Source organism: Dendrobates tinctorius, unplaced genomic scaffold (assembly GCF_039654945.1).
Source record: "Dendrobates tinctorius isolate UK_male_01 unplaced genomic scaffold, ASM3965494v1 ptg000086l, whole genome shotgun sequence".
Classification (NCBI taxonomy): Eukaryota; Metazoa; Chordata; class Amphibia; order Anura; family Dendrobatidae; genus Dendrobates; species Dendrobates tinctorius.
Window position 1 is genome coordinate 18,737,894 of NW_027361754.1, and position 16,219 is coordinate 18,754,112.

At 45.6% G+C, this 16,219-nt stretch overlaps 1 protein-coding gene across 1 annotated transcript in view; it reads right to left on the reverse strand.

Annotated features, from left to right (window-relative positions):
- The window catches only part of LOC141098030 (uncharacterized), a 305,679-nt gene that overhangs the window by 93,779 nt on the left and 195,681 nt on the right, over positions 1-16,219 (reverse strand). The gene's annotated exons all lie outside the window — the stretch shown is intronic.

Consider the following 16,219-nt stretch of genomic DNA (forward strand, 5'->3'; position numbering starts at 1 on the left):
CTCCCTGTGTGCTGCTATCCTCGCTGTGCATGTCCTCCTCCCAGGTTGGGTCTGTTACCACATCATCCACCACCTCATCTTCCACTTCCCCACCCTGGGGTTCCTCCTGACTTTCCGGCAATTGTGTCTCATCATCATCCACCTCTTGTGACCGTGGCTGCTCAAAGATTTGAGCATCGCTACATGGAATATCATCTTGCCCTGCTTCAAGTGGACCAGACAAGAGGCACGAATCTCCAAATGCAAAACTGAACAGCTCTTTGGAGTGTCTGAGTGTGGGATCAGTTGTCTCAGGGCACTCAGCATAGTGGGAGGAAGGAGGATCAGGGTAAGGAATAAGCGGTCCCGAATCTCGGCAACTGTGACTTGACCGTGTTGAAAACAGTTTGCTGGTGGTGGTGGATAAGTAACTAGAAGTATTATCTGGTATACAACTAACAACCTTTTCACACTGCTCGGGCTTCAAAAGTGCTGTCTTGCCATGGTACCCTAGGACTTTGGACATTAATGACCAGCTAGAAGATGTGGGTGTTTTTGGTGGCCCAATTTAAGCTTGCCCACGTTCTCGGTCTCGGCCTGCACCATCACCATCATGTCCACTTCCCAGTCCCTTGCCACGTGCCTTGCCCATTGTAAATGGACTAGAATATTAGACACGTTCAATACAAAAGGGTGATTTGGGAGGCAAGTTGTATGTGACACGTGTGCTGGAAAACCACACTTTTACCTATCTGTACTTTAGGTTAAATGTGTTTTGCCTTATCAGATTTAATAAGTACTATAACAGATTGCAAATAAAATGCAATGTATAGGCCTAAAATGGCCATATTTTTGGCAAGGATAAATGAGGCCTGTTAGGGAGATACCAAGGACAACATCTGCAAGGAGTTTGTATGTTCTCCCCGTGTTTGCGTGGGTTTCCTCCGGGCACTCCGGTTTCCTCCCACACTCCAAAGACATACTGATAGGGAATATAGATTGTGAGCCCCACCCGGGACAGTGATGAAAATGTGTGCAAACTGTAAAGCGCTACGGAATATGTTAGCGCTATATAAAAATAAAGATTTATTTTTTATTTTTTTATACCACTATCAAAAATTTCTAGCCTGTATTTTTTATAAAGATTTTTGTGCTAAATACTGCTGTATATAAGTCCAGTGACACCCAGGACCAAAAAAGAAAACTGGCCTAAACTGGCCAAAATTTGAGCACACACAGATATTAGCTGAAACGCAGATACCACACAGAAAAATGTGTGGCCTGTATTTTTTTTAATAGTTTGCTAAATAATGCTGTATTTAAGTCCAGTGACAACCAGGACCAAAAAAGAAAACTGGCCTAAACTGGCCAAATTTTGGGCACACACAGATATGAGCTGGCCCGCAGATATCACACCAAAAAATGTGTGGCCTGTATTTTTATAATTTTTTTGTCCAGTGACACCCAGGACCAAAAAAGAAATCAGCTGTAAACTGACCAACATTTGAGCATGCAGAGATATGAGCTGGCACGGAGATACCACTACGACAATTTTTTTAAAATTATTTTGGGGTAAATACTGCTGCATATAAGTCCAGTGACACCTCAGACAAAAAATGAAAACAGCCGTAAACTGGCCAAACTTTGAGCACACACATATGAGCTGGCACGCAGATACCACACCGAAAAATGTGTGGTCTGTTTTTTTTTTTATTTTTTGGCTAAATAGTGCTGTATATAAGTACAGTGCCAGACAGCAAGAAAGATGAATTTAGGGCTAAAAAGACCAAAATTTTTAGCAAACAGATGAATGAGGCGTGTCGCAGATATACCACACTGTAAAATATGTGGCCTGTCTGTATTTTTAGGGGAATTCAGCAAAATAGTGTCAAGAAATTGTGTAAGACACTCAAACAAAAAAAAATACTCAACCGTACCACATAAAAACTAAATATTTCTCTGCACACTCAAAAGAGATGTTTGGGACCCCTTTAAAATTGCTAGATTTTCACACTGTGCTAGGAAAAGGATCTGGCTGTATTGTGCAGTGTCAAAAAGCAAATGGAGGAAAAAAAAGGGCTCTGGATTGCTTTGCAATAAAAAAAAGCTCTATTAGCCCTAGCCCAAAAAGTTTTCAAAGACAATTACACCTGGGGCTAAGTATATACAGACAATATATCCCACAGGTAGCAACAGCAGCATCAAAACACAGGACCCTCTTGATATATGCAATGATATGTATATACACACATACAGTGCCTGCAGGCCTTGCACTGATATGTAATGAGCGATGTACAATCCCCTGCCTACCTAACACTGCAACTTATATACTCTGGAATTAGTCCTTAGAAGGACTGTTGTTTTAGCTGGATTTGAGTTGTTTAGGATGGTAGACCCCACACTCACTAATAAATCCCCAATTCTGACCCTATCAAGGCAGCAGCTCTCCCTACACTATCTCAATTCGAAGCTGAATGCGGCGAGCAGGGCGTCGTCCAGTTTCTTATACCCCTGATGATGCTGCGCGGCCAGCCAATCACTGCACGACCACAACAAAGATGGCTGCGGCGTTTCATTGCCTGGCAGACAATCCCTGCATCGTGATTGGTTTTGTAAAGTCCACCAAAAAAGCTGGGTGGAGACCTGAGTTCCCGCTGAGTAATCCCGGAAATGCTCAGTGACCGCCAAGTACACAGAGTACAGTGATACTCGGGTGAGTAACGAGTAGTGGCGAACACGTTCGCTCATCACTATCTATGATTTTCCCACTATAAATGACCACTAAATCCAATCAATACCACATAATATCTTTATCTAGAAGAAAACAGAAGTATGTTGAGTACGCGTTTCGAACAATGTAGTAGGTGTTCTTAGACTAAGAAAATTGACAGTGTTCAAACACATCAGGGGATTTTCTTTTAGCCTTGTCTGTCTGACAAGGGAGCAAGATAGCACCCTTTCTTCTTGTTGCTTGGGTGCAGCATATCAAAAAGTGGGTACATCTCCCATGGAACAATTTTGACATAAATCCATATTTCAATGGGAAAATTAAGTAATTTTAGCATCTTTGAATGAGTGTGGAGGGGTCATCGGTAGAGTACTAGATTAACCTGGTACTTGTGGGGTTTTCTTGGGAAATTGTGTGAAGGGTAAAGTAAAAATGATGTGATCAAAAGAAAAAATTCATAGAAAGGCGATCCTGTGGATGGAAACAACTAATCCTGGAAAGGGATAATTCTGACAATCAATGCAAAGTCAAGCATTTTGGCAGAGCTCTTTCAAACTTGGGTGAAAATGCCAAAAGTTGCACAAATTTGAGGAACTGATCCTTGTTCAAAAAAAATTTACACATTTTTATGGCATAAAAGCTTTGATGAACCAAATCCAACACTTACATTTAGCATTTGGCGATAATCGATGCATCATTATCCCCTTAATCCATGGGCGATTTTCCGTTTTTTTGCTTTGTTTTTTAGGTTTGCTTCCTCTTCTTCCAAGAGCCATAACTTTTTCATTTTTCTGTACACATAGCCATATGAGGATTTCTTTTTGTTGGATGACCGTGCTTTTGAATCACACCATTCATTTTTATCAAGTACTGCCCTGGAAAGCGGTAGAAAAATCCAAGTGTTTTGAAATTGCAAAAAAAGGACAACTCCACAATTGTTTTTTGGTTTTTTTTAATTACGATGTTTACTATATGGCAAAACTGACCTGGAAATATGATTCTTCCTTTTAATTGGTGAAAAAATTTGAAAAAATATTTCTTGCTTTTGTTACCATTTTTTGAGACCTTTAGCGTTTATAGTTTTCAGGATCTGAATCTGTGTGTGTGGCGCCCCTGAGGGTCCAGTCTCCAGAGAGGTACTGCACTTCATCCAGAGGTGTGGATTCAAACCAGTTGATATTCTCTTCTATTCTCTTAGGAGCTTCCTTCCTTCTAGATGTTTCTCTCTGACCCTTACTCTCCCCACGTCAGTCCTGCTCCTCCGCTGTCCCGTCACCAACTGACTGGATCTTTCCAGAACAATCCCTTTTACCTCACACTAAGTCCTCCCACCAACTGTCACTGATTGGATGTCCCTTCTCACACCACCTCCTAAGCTTCTCCCCTTCTACCTACCTTTCCTCACTGACTCCCCAACACTCTTTCCTAGCCAGCCTGGAATGAGGCCATCCTCCCCAATGGTACACCCAGATGCCGTGACTGACCTGGTGTGTGTTGGGTGCGAGTGTTAGGAATCCTGGGTGGTGCTCCTTCCTTACCTGCATGACTGCATCACACAGTGCATGCGAGCAGAGAGGGGCGTGCTGCTGTGGGCGGAGCCAGAAACAGAGTTCGAAGAAAAGCCCTGCCCACGCTCTGACGTCAGTGGGCAAAGTAAAACTGGCGCTGCGCTCTATTGTGAGTGAGTGAAAAGCAGGAAGATCCGATTTGGAGACCAGGAGGAGCTCAATCCAGCCTTTCAGAGAGCAGCTGTTCACAAAGGTTAAGGTAAACGGAGCTTGGCTGAGTTTCACTGAAGGAGGAAGAAAATGCCCAACTCGGGTGGAGATTCAGCGGAGGTCGCAGCTGCAGCCTCCATAATGCCGCTATCATTGCCATACAGTGATGTGCAAATTAATTGGGACAAAGCATTTTTTTTAAGTAAAATCGTAATTTGGTTACCAGTCAGTGATTCAAACCAGTTTTAACTGCTTTGAACAAGTGTGAGTGCATGTTCAAAGCAGTTAAAACTGGTTTGAATCACTGACTGGTAACCAACTTACGATTTTACTTAAAAAAATGCTTTGTCTAGGGATGAGCAAGCATATTCATAGGTATTCGGTACTCGGCGAGTAATGCGGTACTCGGTACATAGTGAGTATTTCACTACTCGCCTCGCACTACTTGCACTATTCGGTTCTCCCGCCCAGCAGTTGCCAATCACAGTAATGCCGCACCCTTCTTGGTTATGGGCAGCATTACTATGATTGGCTGGCCGCCCAGCATCATAGGCTATGAGTCATCATAGCCTGGCTCTATCTAAGCCCTGCTGCCGCCACTTTCTGCACATTGCATGCAGAACACAGCTAGTTTAGGGAGAGTGTGAGCAGCAGCTAGGGAGAGTTGTGTTTGTTGGTGCAAATCATCCAGAAATCCTCTGTGAAACCCAAAAGCTCTTTTCAGAGCCGAAGTATAAGGTCAGGGAGGGTCCTCAGGGACTGAGTAGTGACCGATTTCCCACCTTTTTTGGGGGTCACATTTACCCCTGCAGGGCAGGTTTTTTGTGCTGTTGCGGTGCTGTGCTCACAGCCAGCGAATAGTACACACACACGCTACTGCACAACTGACACGCAGCCAGCACTGCTACCGCTGTCTTGTGTGGTGTCTGGGGTGCGTATTCTTGCCTTAAACCTCAGGGCAGTTTTTTTGTGCTGTTGGGGTGCTGTGTTCACAGCGAATAGTACGCACGCATGCTACTGCACAACTGACTCGCAGCCAGCACCGCTGTCGTGTGGTGTCTGGGGTGTGTATTCTTGCCTTAAACCTCAGGGCAGTTTTTTTGTGCTGTTGCGGTGCTGTGTTCACAGCGAATAGTACCCACGCACGGTACTGCACAACTGACATGCAGCCAGCACCGCTGTCTTGTGTGTTGTCTGGGGTGCGTAATCTCACCTTAAACCTCAGGGCAATTTTTTTCTGCTGCTGTGGTGCTGTTTGTAAAACACAAAGCAGTACTAGGCTATAGTGCTACCTTCCACAAAGCATTAACTGCTCCTTGTTCCCCAATATCTGCATCTGAACATCTGCAACTATGGCAGAAAAATCCAAAATTCCCAAAAAGGCTGTTGTGAAGGGACAGGGACGTGGACGCGGGGTCGTTGGTGCCCAACAAGGCACAGAGTCTGGGAGATCGAAGAAGGTTGATGCATCTAGTTTCCTGGCAAAATTTCCCGGTCTGGAACATAAACGGGCCTGGAAGCCAGAAGAACAAGAGCAGATACTGTCTTGAATGGCTGATAAGGCCTCAACAAAATGTTCTAACAGCACTCAATCGTCCATGACAAAACATTCTACTGTCCATACAGATAATGTTGGGTCATCCTATTCTCAACCTGTTCCTAGTTCATCACCCGGACAGGAGTCACAGGAAACATTTTACCCCAACCTTGGTCACTCAGAGGATCTGTTTGGTCCATTTTATTTTGTTGCCTCTGGCCTCTCACCGCATGACATTGAAGAGGAACGTGAGGGGGTATCGTCTGGTGATGATGGCCAATTATTTGAAACCCCACGGCCAGAAGAAAGCCACTTTCATCCACATGATATACCGGGTGAAGAGGTGGAGGCTGATGGTGATGACACACAGTTGCCATCTGGCCAGTCGCCAATATCAACATGGAAGGAGGTTGACATGGACGACGAGGTGGTTGATGATGAGACCACCGATCCGACCTGGACCGTTGGCACGCATAGCCAGCACAACAGCACAGAGGATGAAGGTGGATACGTAGCACCAACAAAGGCACCAAGGGCTACTGGTTTGAGCAGAGTGCTAAGTGTGTCAACTGTTGCCAAGAGCAATCCCTCTGTGCCCCAAGTCAAGGCAAGGGTGCGCTCAGCCGCTGTCTGGAAATTTTTTTCCGATGGAAAATCCTTCAGAACCAAATGTTGTCATCTGTAGCATCTGCCATAGGAAGCTGAGCAGAGGCCAGGGCAAAGGCAGCCAAGCACCCTAGTCGGTGGGCTGAACAACAGGGTACCAAATCAGTGTCTGCAACTGCGTGTCAGACCACTGCCATGTCGCCTGTGATAAGTCCTTTCCAATCTGCTACGCAGGAAGCAGGTGATCATCATACCTCTTGCTCACAAACGGCAGTTGCACAGACACAGGCCACAACAAGCTCATCCACTTGTTTGTCCCAGGAAAGCATCCAATTGTCTGTGCCCCAGATGTATGAAAGGAGGCGTAAATACCAAGCCACGCACCCACAAGCATAAATACTGAACGCGCACATTGCCAAGTTGCTAGCCGTGGAGATGTTGCCGCTTAGGCTTGTGGGGACATAGTCTTTACTTGATCTTTTGGCTGTGGCTGCCCCACGATACTCGGTTCCCAATCGGCACTATTTTTCACGGTGTGCCATCCCCGCGTTACACCAGCACGTCTTAAACAATCTAAAGCGTGCTCTCACCAACGTCGTAACCGGGAAGGTCCATCTTACAACAGAAACGTGGCCAAGTACTTGTGGCCAGGGACGATACATCTCTGTCACGGCACACTGGCTCAACCTGGTGGAGGGTGGGACCAAGTCTCAAACTGGACCATCAACATATATCCTACCCACGCCATGAATAGCGGGCCCAACCTCAACCAGGGTTTCTGCCTCATCATATTTGTCCAGTCTCCCTCTTCCTCCTCCTCCACCTCGTCATCCTATGCTGAATTACCCTCCACATCACTCCCAAGTTGGGAGCTGTGCAGCAGTGCATCGGCAAAGCGGCAAAATGCTCTGCTGAAGCTGATCTGCTTAGGTGAAACACCTCACACTGCAGCAGAGCTGTGGCAAGGAATAAAACAACAGACCGATCAGTGGCTCTCCCCACTGCAACTCCAATCTGATCTGGTTGTCTGCGACAATGGGAGTAACCTGGTGGCAGCTTTAAAGCTCGGGAAGCTGGTACACGTGCCATGCATGGCTCACGTGCTGAATCTAGTGGTGCAGAAATTTATAAAAACATACCCTGACTTGCCGTACCTACTTGAGAAGGTGCACCGTATTTGTGCCCATTTCCGCCACTCCTCAACCGCTGTTGCCGGTCTTGCAGCGCTTCAAAAGAAATGTAATTTGCCAAACCACAGACTCATTTGTGACCTGCCAACACGGTGGAACTCAACATATCATATGTTGGCAAAGGTAAGTGAGCAGCAGAGGGCACTATCTGAATACCAGCTTAAAAATGCCCATCACACTGAGACTCAGCCAAGACACATAACAACTGTCGAGTGGGTGTGGATCGCTGATATTTGTGAGGTGCTTGATAACTTTGAGTACTGCACCAAGCTTGTGAGCGGTGATCAGGCTATTATCAGCGTAATCATCCCTATGCTATGTCTGCTGAAAAAAAATCACTGCAGAATCAAAAAATGGAATCTTTGCGTGCCCAGCAACTGGGTATGGAGCAAGATTTCACAATCGGTGATCCTACCCAGCCCAGCCAATATCATCAGGTAACATTGGGGGATGAAGATGATGATAAAAATGAGGAGGGAGAGGACTTCTTTTTCAGTGGTACCGAGCGGACACCTCATGCTACAGAGGGGAATCCCAACCCTAGCTTCATGTCGATCCAGCATGGGTGGGCTGAAGAGGAGGAGGTGGAGGAGAGTCAGTGTGAGGAGAGGATGGGTATTGTTTCTCCTTCAGGGGTCACAGAACATTTGCCTCTTTGCAGCTTGGCACACATGGCACACTTCATATCTGACTGTCTGTGCCAAGACCCTCGCGTAATCCACATTTTCAATAGCAACCTATACTGGTTGGCCACCTTTCTAGACCCACGGTACAAGGACAAATTTCCTTCACTACTGTTGCAATCACCAAGGGGTTTCACAATGGAATCCATCAAGAAGGCCGTTGTCGATCAATTGATGGCAACAGCACCCTCAGACACCACTGCTTGCAGAGATACCAGCTCTGTGCAACAGCATGCATTAATGGGGAGAGATACGCCAAGCAGGTCCAAAAGAGTTGGTGGTAAAATGTCCAAAAACTTGGGCCATTTTCAATAAACCGGCTCATCACCAAGGACTAGCTGGAACAGTAGCAATGTCAAGGATGGAGAAGTTGAACAAGATGGTCAACGACTATCTAAGTGACCATACCTGTGTCCTTCCTGATGCTTCTGTACAGCTTAATTACTGGGTATCCAAGCTGCATAGTTGGCCCGACCTCTCCTTCTATGCCTTGGAGGTGTTGTCCTGCCCTGCTGCAAGTGTGATGTCAGAGCGCGTTTTCAGTGCCGCTGGGGCAATTATCACAGATACACGCACATGGTTGACTACAGAGAATGCAGTTGCTGACTGTGATAAAATTTAACAAGGACTGGATTTCGCAACAGTATTTAAGCCCTCCAGATGACAGTATCCCAACCTAAAGTCACCCAACACGTTTTTTTTAAATTGGTGATCACATCCATCCCTTCCCATACAAGCCCCTTTTCTTCTTCTTCTTACACATGTTTTCAAAACCTGCTTCTGACACATGTACCTCATGGTCAATAGACTAAAAATAATGTTATGTTAATAAATATTTCCCACCGGAGGCAATTGTGATGAGAGTGAGACCCTTCTTCCTTCATCAACCATGGTATTGTAGGGTTCATGGGCCGAGCTGGGGGGTGGTCCCTCTCTTACCGCACAGAGATGTAACAGAGACACGATGGAGGCAAATGTCAGGTACAACAGGTCCAAGTTTATTCTCTTGCCGTCCGCCTGATGGCCTCCGAAGTACACCGCACTTCAATTCACAGCACTTCACTTCACTTCACTAATCGGCCCTCCGTTTCCAAGGCCGCTTCACGCACACCGTACTTTACACCGGGGACGTACATATACGCACCGTCCCCTCTTCACTCTTTGACGCTCCTGTCAGATCCGTCACTGTGGCCGCCTTAGGCCCGTAAACCAACAGTACTTTTACTGAACAGTCGTCTCTCTCAATACGGTATGCTTTACCTCGGTGCCTCGTCTATGCTGCGGTACTTTCCTGTCAGGACCACCCCCCTGACGTTCTCTCTCCTCAGTCCCCCTGGCTTGGTTTTCCTCAGAGTGCACAAACTGTCGTAGTCCTCCTGTCACTTGAGCTCCCCCTGGGGACTGTAACTTTCTGAAACCCTCCCTCAGTATTTATATCATTCCTGGTTCCCTGTAACTCCGCCCCCCATGACCAACGGTTTCCTAAGCCCTAAGCTGATGTCAAGTCCTTTGCTCACACTCCTCCCTGCCCTCTAATGGTCAATCCAAGGTACTGCATGTCCACTACACTTTCTCAGCTGTTTCCCCACTGTAGTAACTGACATCTATCTAAACTGTGCAAACCTTCCTTTCTCTATTCTGTCAAGTCTGTCCCGTCTGTTAGGTCACCTTCCCTACAGTATCATGCCCCTTGGACTAATTTTTGGAGACACTATGGCTATGCCTGGACACTGGCCACTGCCACCTCTATGCTAGTAGTCCTAGCTTCAGCATAATTATTTGGCCCTTCAGACCTGTCTTGCTTCCTTCATCAACTATGATACAGCCCCTTGGGCTAATTTTTGGAGACACTATAATAATAATATTTATTTATATAGCGCCAACATATTCCGCAGTGCTTTACAGTTTAACAGTTTCAAAACACAAGTCATAAGTAACAACATTAACAATACAATAATTAAAGCAAAATAAGACGAAATAAGATGACCCTGCTCGTGAGAGCTTACAATCAACAATGAGGTGGGGGAGATACAGAGTACAGGGGTGTATTTACAATGGTGTATTTATAATGATGGTCCAGCCATCTTGAGGGAGTGAAAGATGGATGGAGATAGTGAATGGGCTACACACGCACCCTTACACATAGAATGACTTTGATTAGTGAACGTGATAAGCCGCTCTGAACAAATGTGTTTTGAGAGAGCGCCTAAAACTGTGCAAATTGTGGTTAGTCCTAATTTCTTCGGGTAGAGCATTCCAGAGGATAGGAGCAGCACGGGAGAAGTCTTGGAGTCGGGAGTGGGAGGTACGGATTAGTGCAGAGGTTAGTTGAAAGTCGTTTGCGGAGCGCAGCGATCGGCTAGGCCGATAGACAGAAATGAGGGAGGAGAATTAGGGGGGTGCCGCACCGTGGAGAGCTTTGTGGGTGAGAACAAGTAATTTGAATTGGATCCTATAATGAATGGGCAGCCAGTGTAATGACTGACGAAGAGTGGACACGTCCCAGTACCGATTAGCCAGATGGACAACCCTGGCTGCTGCATTAAGTATGGACTGGAGAGGATAGTCGAGAGACGGGGAGGCCAATTAATAGGACGTTGCAGTAATCCAGCCGGGAGTGGATCAATGCTACAGTGAGGGTTTTTGTCGTTTCCATGGTGAGAAAAGGGTGGATTCTAGAGATGTTCTTTAGGTGTAAGCAGCAAGAGTGGGCAAGAGATTGTATATGGGATGTGAAGGAGAGATTGGTGTCAAACATAACACCCAGACAGTGCGCTGTTGTGAGTTCATTTTCCCCTTCATTACTGAGGCCCGAGGAACTCCCTCTTCTGGTAAAGAAAGGTAGTGAGCCTGATTATCAAACACCTGAGGCTGATGATGATGACTGGCTGAGTGGAGTTACTGAGTGGATATAAGGCTGCTGACGCCCTTCTGCCCTGTGGGTGATTTCTCTGTGGGATCCTTGGAGACCAGTCTGAATTCCTGCTCCTCTAAAACTAAGTTTGCTGCTCGGCCTTTTGCTTTGTGCTTTGACTTTGTTTTGCTTTGTTTTTCTGGACTTCTGCCATTCCCTGCTGGGGTGTGCTGAATTCCTTTAGCTCTGTCTTCTGAAAATACCTGAGTGCTGATTTAGTTTTTGAAGCCTAGCTGCTTCAGGGCCTTTTTCATATCAGCTTGTTGGCTTATGTCTTTGATAGGGTTTGCTGTACATGTCATCCCCTGAGGAAGAAGTTTTTAACTTTGAAACGCATTGGGAAATAAATGTTTTAAAGCACACAACTTGTGAGGAGTGATAGTCTGGCAGCGCACGGCTAATCCATAAAAATTCCTTCTTTGAATCTGATGATTTATGGCCACGGCGTGGTCATTTGGATGTGCAGCAAGCTGACTTTGTTCCTTTATGCTTAATACTCTCCTACATAGGGTGAGTATAACTTATTGTTTTACTTTCTCATTTTCTAGGGTAAGACCCTATTGCGCTCTTTTTCTTTCAGTTTTCATTATTTGATAGGGTTTTGGCAGATTGCAGACAGCAGCCTTCCTGTCCTTTCCTATCTAGGTAGTTTTGGGGCCCCGTCTTTGCTCAGTCTATCTTTCTGTCTGTGTTAGTGTTTTCATCTTGCTTCACCGTCATTATATGTTGGGGGCTGCCTATTGCTTTGGGGTCTGCTCTGGGGTAGTTTAGATTTCCCCTTTTTTTCTTTAGGCCTATTTAATTCTCCGGCTGTGATCGAGGGGTCTAGGGCATCGTAGGAACCCCCCACGGCTACTGCTAGTTGTGTTGATAGGTTCAGGGGTCTGTAATCTGATAGTTGCCAACTTCTCTGGTTTTCTGGACTTAGCTTGTATTTCTGTTTTTGCCTCCTACGGTGACTCATTCATAACAGAATCACCCGACATACCGCAGATCCTAGGGTACTCAGTAGCAGGAAAGAATTGTAAAAAAAAATAAATAAAAAAAAGTGTGTATATTTTTTCCTCTATATCTCTGAGGCCGTAGGGGGAATTTTTTTTTCTCTCAATGGAGATAAAGCAATTGTCTGATCGTGTGGAGCAGCTCGCTGCGGAAGTGCGGGGAATTTCGGCCTACCTTGCTCATTCACATGCTGCTGAACCAAAGATTCCTACACCTGATGTATTTTTTGGGGATCGGTCTAAATTTTTGAATTTCAAAAATAATTGTAAATTATTTTTTGCCTTGAAGCCTAACTCGTCAGGGAGCTCCGTGCAGCAGGTTAAAATGGTCATCTCTTTGCTGCGTGGCGATCCCCAGGATTGGGCGTTTTCTTTGAAACCAGATGATCCTATTCTGACTAATGTGAACGCATTTTTTCAGGCCTTGGGGTTGCTGTATGACGAACCTAATGCCATTGATCAGGCTGAAAAGACCCTGCTGGCATTGAACCAGGGTCGTGATTCTGCAGAATTGTACTGTCAAAAATTCCGAAAGTGGGCAGTACTTACTACCTGGAATGATAATGCCTTGGCTGCTCTCTTTCGGAAGGGGTTGTCAGAAGCCGTAAAAGATACTATGGTGGGATTTCCTGTTCCCTCTGGTCTTGACGATTCTATGTCATTAGCCATTCAGGTTGATCGGCGTTTGCGCGAACGCAAAGCTGCACGAGAGGTGTTGCCACCTGTTGAACAAATGTCTGAACCTATGCAATGTGATAGAGTTTTTTCCAGAGAGCAGCGTCAGGAGTTCAGAAGGCGTAATAAGTTGTGTTTTTTCTGTGGAGATGCCTCGCATATTATTTCTGTCTGTCCTAAACGAGAGAAACGCTTTGCACACACGTTTTCTGTTGGGGGTGTTCAACCCAAGTTTCTTCTGGCTATTACTCTGATCTGCTCCCTGTCCACATTTTCCGCCAAGGCTTTTGTGGATTCGGGAGCAGCCCTAAACCTAATGGACTTGGATTTTGCTTAACGTTGTGGATTTCCGATGACACCTCTGCAGACGCCTATCCCTTTGAGGGGGATTGATGCTACTCCTTTGGCTAAAAATAAACCTCAGTTTTGGACCCAGGTGGTAATGCGGGTCGCCCCAGACCATCAAGAAAATTGCAGATTTTTGGTGTTGCATAATCTGCATGATACTATTGTTCTGGGGTTTCCCTGGTTACAAATTCATAATCCAGTTTTGGATTGGAAATCTGTGTCTGTGGTGAGTTGGGGTTGTCGGTGTGCCTTTAGTGAGGCTCCGGTGTTTTCCACCTCTCCTCAGTCGCATGATGTTCCTGATTATTTGGCGGACTTTTATGATGTATTTAGTGAGAATGAGTCTGCGTCTCTGCCTCCTCATAGGAGTTATGACTGTGCAATTGAACTGAGCCCGGGGTGTAAATTTCCCAAGGGTCGGCTCTTCAATTTATCTGTACCCGAGCACGAGGCTATGTGATCCTATATTAAGGAGGCGTTGGAGAAGGGTCATATTAGACCATCCTCGTCACCCTTAGGTGCCGTTTTTTTTTTTGTAGCCAAAAAGGATGGATCATTAAGACCTTGTATTGATTATCGTGCCCTCAAAAAAATTACTGTTAAATATCAGTATCCGTTACCCGATTTCTGATCTATTCTCCAGAGTTAAAGGTGCTTGCTGGTTTACCAAGCTTGACCTCAGGGGGGCGTATAATCTTATTCGCATTAAGCATGGGGATGAATGGAAGACGGCGTTTAATACTCCGGAGGGACATTTTGAGTACCTGGTGATGCCTTTTGGGCTCACTAATGCCCCTTCTGTCTTCCAGTCCTTCATGAACGATATTTTCCGAGATTTTGTCGATAAATTTTTGATTATCTATCTGGATGATATTTTGATCTTCTCCAAGGATTGGGATTCTCATGTGGAACATATTCAGACTGTGTTCCGGATCTTGAGGGAGAATTCCCTGTATGTCAAAGGATCTAAATGCCTTTTTGGAGTACAGAGGATTTCTTTTTTGGGATTTATTTTGTCCCCGTCAACTATTGAAATGGACCCGGCCAAGGTACAGGCCATTTACGATTGGGTTCAGCCCACTTCTTTGAAGGCCCTCCAGAAGTTTTTGGGTTTTGCTAATTTTTATCGGAAATTTATAGCAAAATTTTCTAGTATTGCCAAGCCATTGACTGATTTGACTAAGAAGGGTGCTGATGTGTTAAATTGGTCTCCGGAGGCTGTTTCGTTCTTTCAGGAGCTGAAGCGAAGATTCACCTCCGCCCCGGTTTTGTGGCAACCTGATGTCTCACTTCCATTCCAGGTAGAGGTGGATGCTTCTGAGATTGGTGCAGGAGCTGTTTTATCCCAAAAGGATCCTGTAACATCTAAAATGAATCCCTGTGCTTTCTTTTCCCGAAAGTTCTCTCCATCTGAACGTAACTATGATGTGGGGAATAGGGAACTGTTGGCCATGAAATGGGCATTTGAGGAGTGGAGACATTGGTTGGAGGGAGCTAAGCATCAAGTCGTGGTCCTCACTGACCACAAGAATTTGATTTACCTAGAGTCAGCTAAGCGCTTGAACCCTAGACAGGCTAGGTGGGCCTTGTTTTTTACACGTTTTGATTTTGTGGTTTCTTTTCTTCCTGGAACGAAGAATGTCAAGGCAGACGCCCTCTCTATGAGCTTCTTTGCTGATTCTCCTGTGGTGACCAAGCCTGCTACCATCTTAGGCGAAGGGGTAGTTCTTTCTGCCATCTCGCCCGATTTGAGACGTGCTCTGGAAGAGTTCCAGGAGGACAAACCTGAGCGTTGTCCCAGTGGAAAGTTGTATGTTCCTGACCAGTGGAAGAAGAGAGTGATGTCTGAAGTTCATTGCTCTGCTTTGGCTGGTCATCCAGGTATTTTTTGGTACTAGAGATCTGGTGAGTCGGTTCTTTTGGTGGCCCTCCTTGTCTCGTGATGTCAGGATTTTTTTGCAGTCCTGTGGGACGTGCTCCCGGTCTAAATCGTGTTCTCGCTCTAGTGGGTTGTTGATGCCTTTGCCTGTCCCCAAGAGGCCATGGACCCATATTTCAATGGATTTCATCTCTGATATGCCTGTCTCTCAAAGGATGACTGTTATTTGGGTGATTTGTGATAGGTTCCCTAAGATGGTTCATCTTGTACCACTCCCTAAGTTGCCGTCTTCCTCTGAGTTGGTGCCCCTGTTTTTACAACAGGTGGTTCGCTTGCACGGGATTCCTGAGAACATTGTATCTGACAGAGGAGTCCAGTTTGTGTCTAGATTTTGGAGAACTTTCTGTTCCAGGCTGGGAATTCAGTTGTCCTTCTCCTCTGCTTTTCACCCTCAGACCAATGGGCAGACAGAGAGAACAAACCAGACCTTGGAGTCATATTTGAGATGTTTTATTTCTGCTGATCAGGATGATTGGGTTTCATTTTTGCCCTTGGCCGAATTTGCTTTAAATAAAAGAGCTAGTTCTGCCACTTTGATGTCACCTTTTTTTTGTAACTTTGGGTTTCATCCTCGATTTTCTTCAGGGCAGGTGGAGCCTTCTGCCTGCCCAGGTGTTGACACTGTGGTGGAGAGAATGCACCAGATCTGGGACCAAGTGGTGGATAAGTTATCTCTCTCCCAGGAAAAGGCCCAGCGGTTTTCCAACCAACATAGGACCATTGGTCCCCAGTTTAAGATTGGTGATATGGTGTGGTTATCATCAAAAAATATTGCCATGAAGGTGGCTTCTCCTAAGTTTAAGCCTAGATTTATTGGACCTTACAAGATTGTGGAGATTATTAATCCGGTCTCTTTTCGTTTGGCTCTTCCTGTCACATTTAAAATCCATAATGTGTTCCA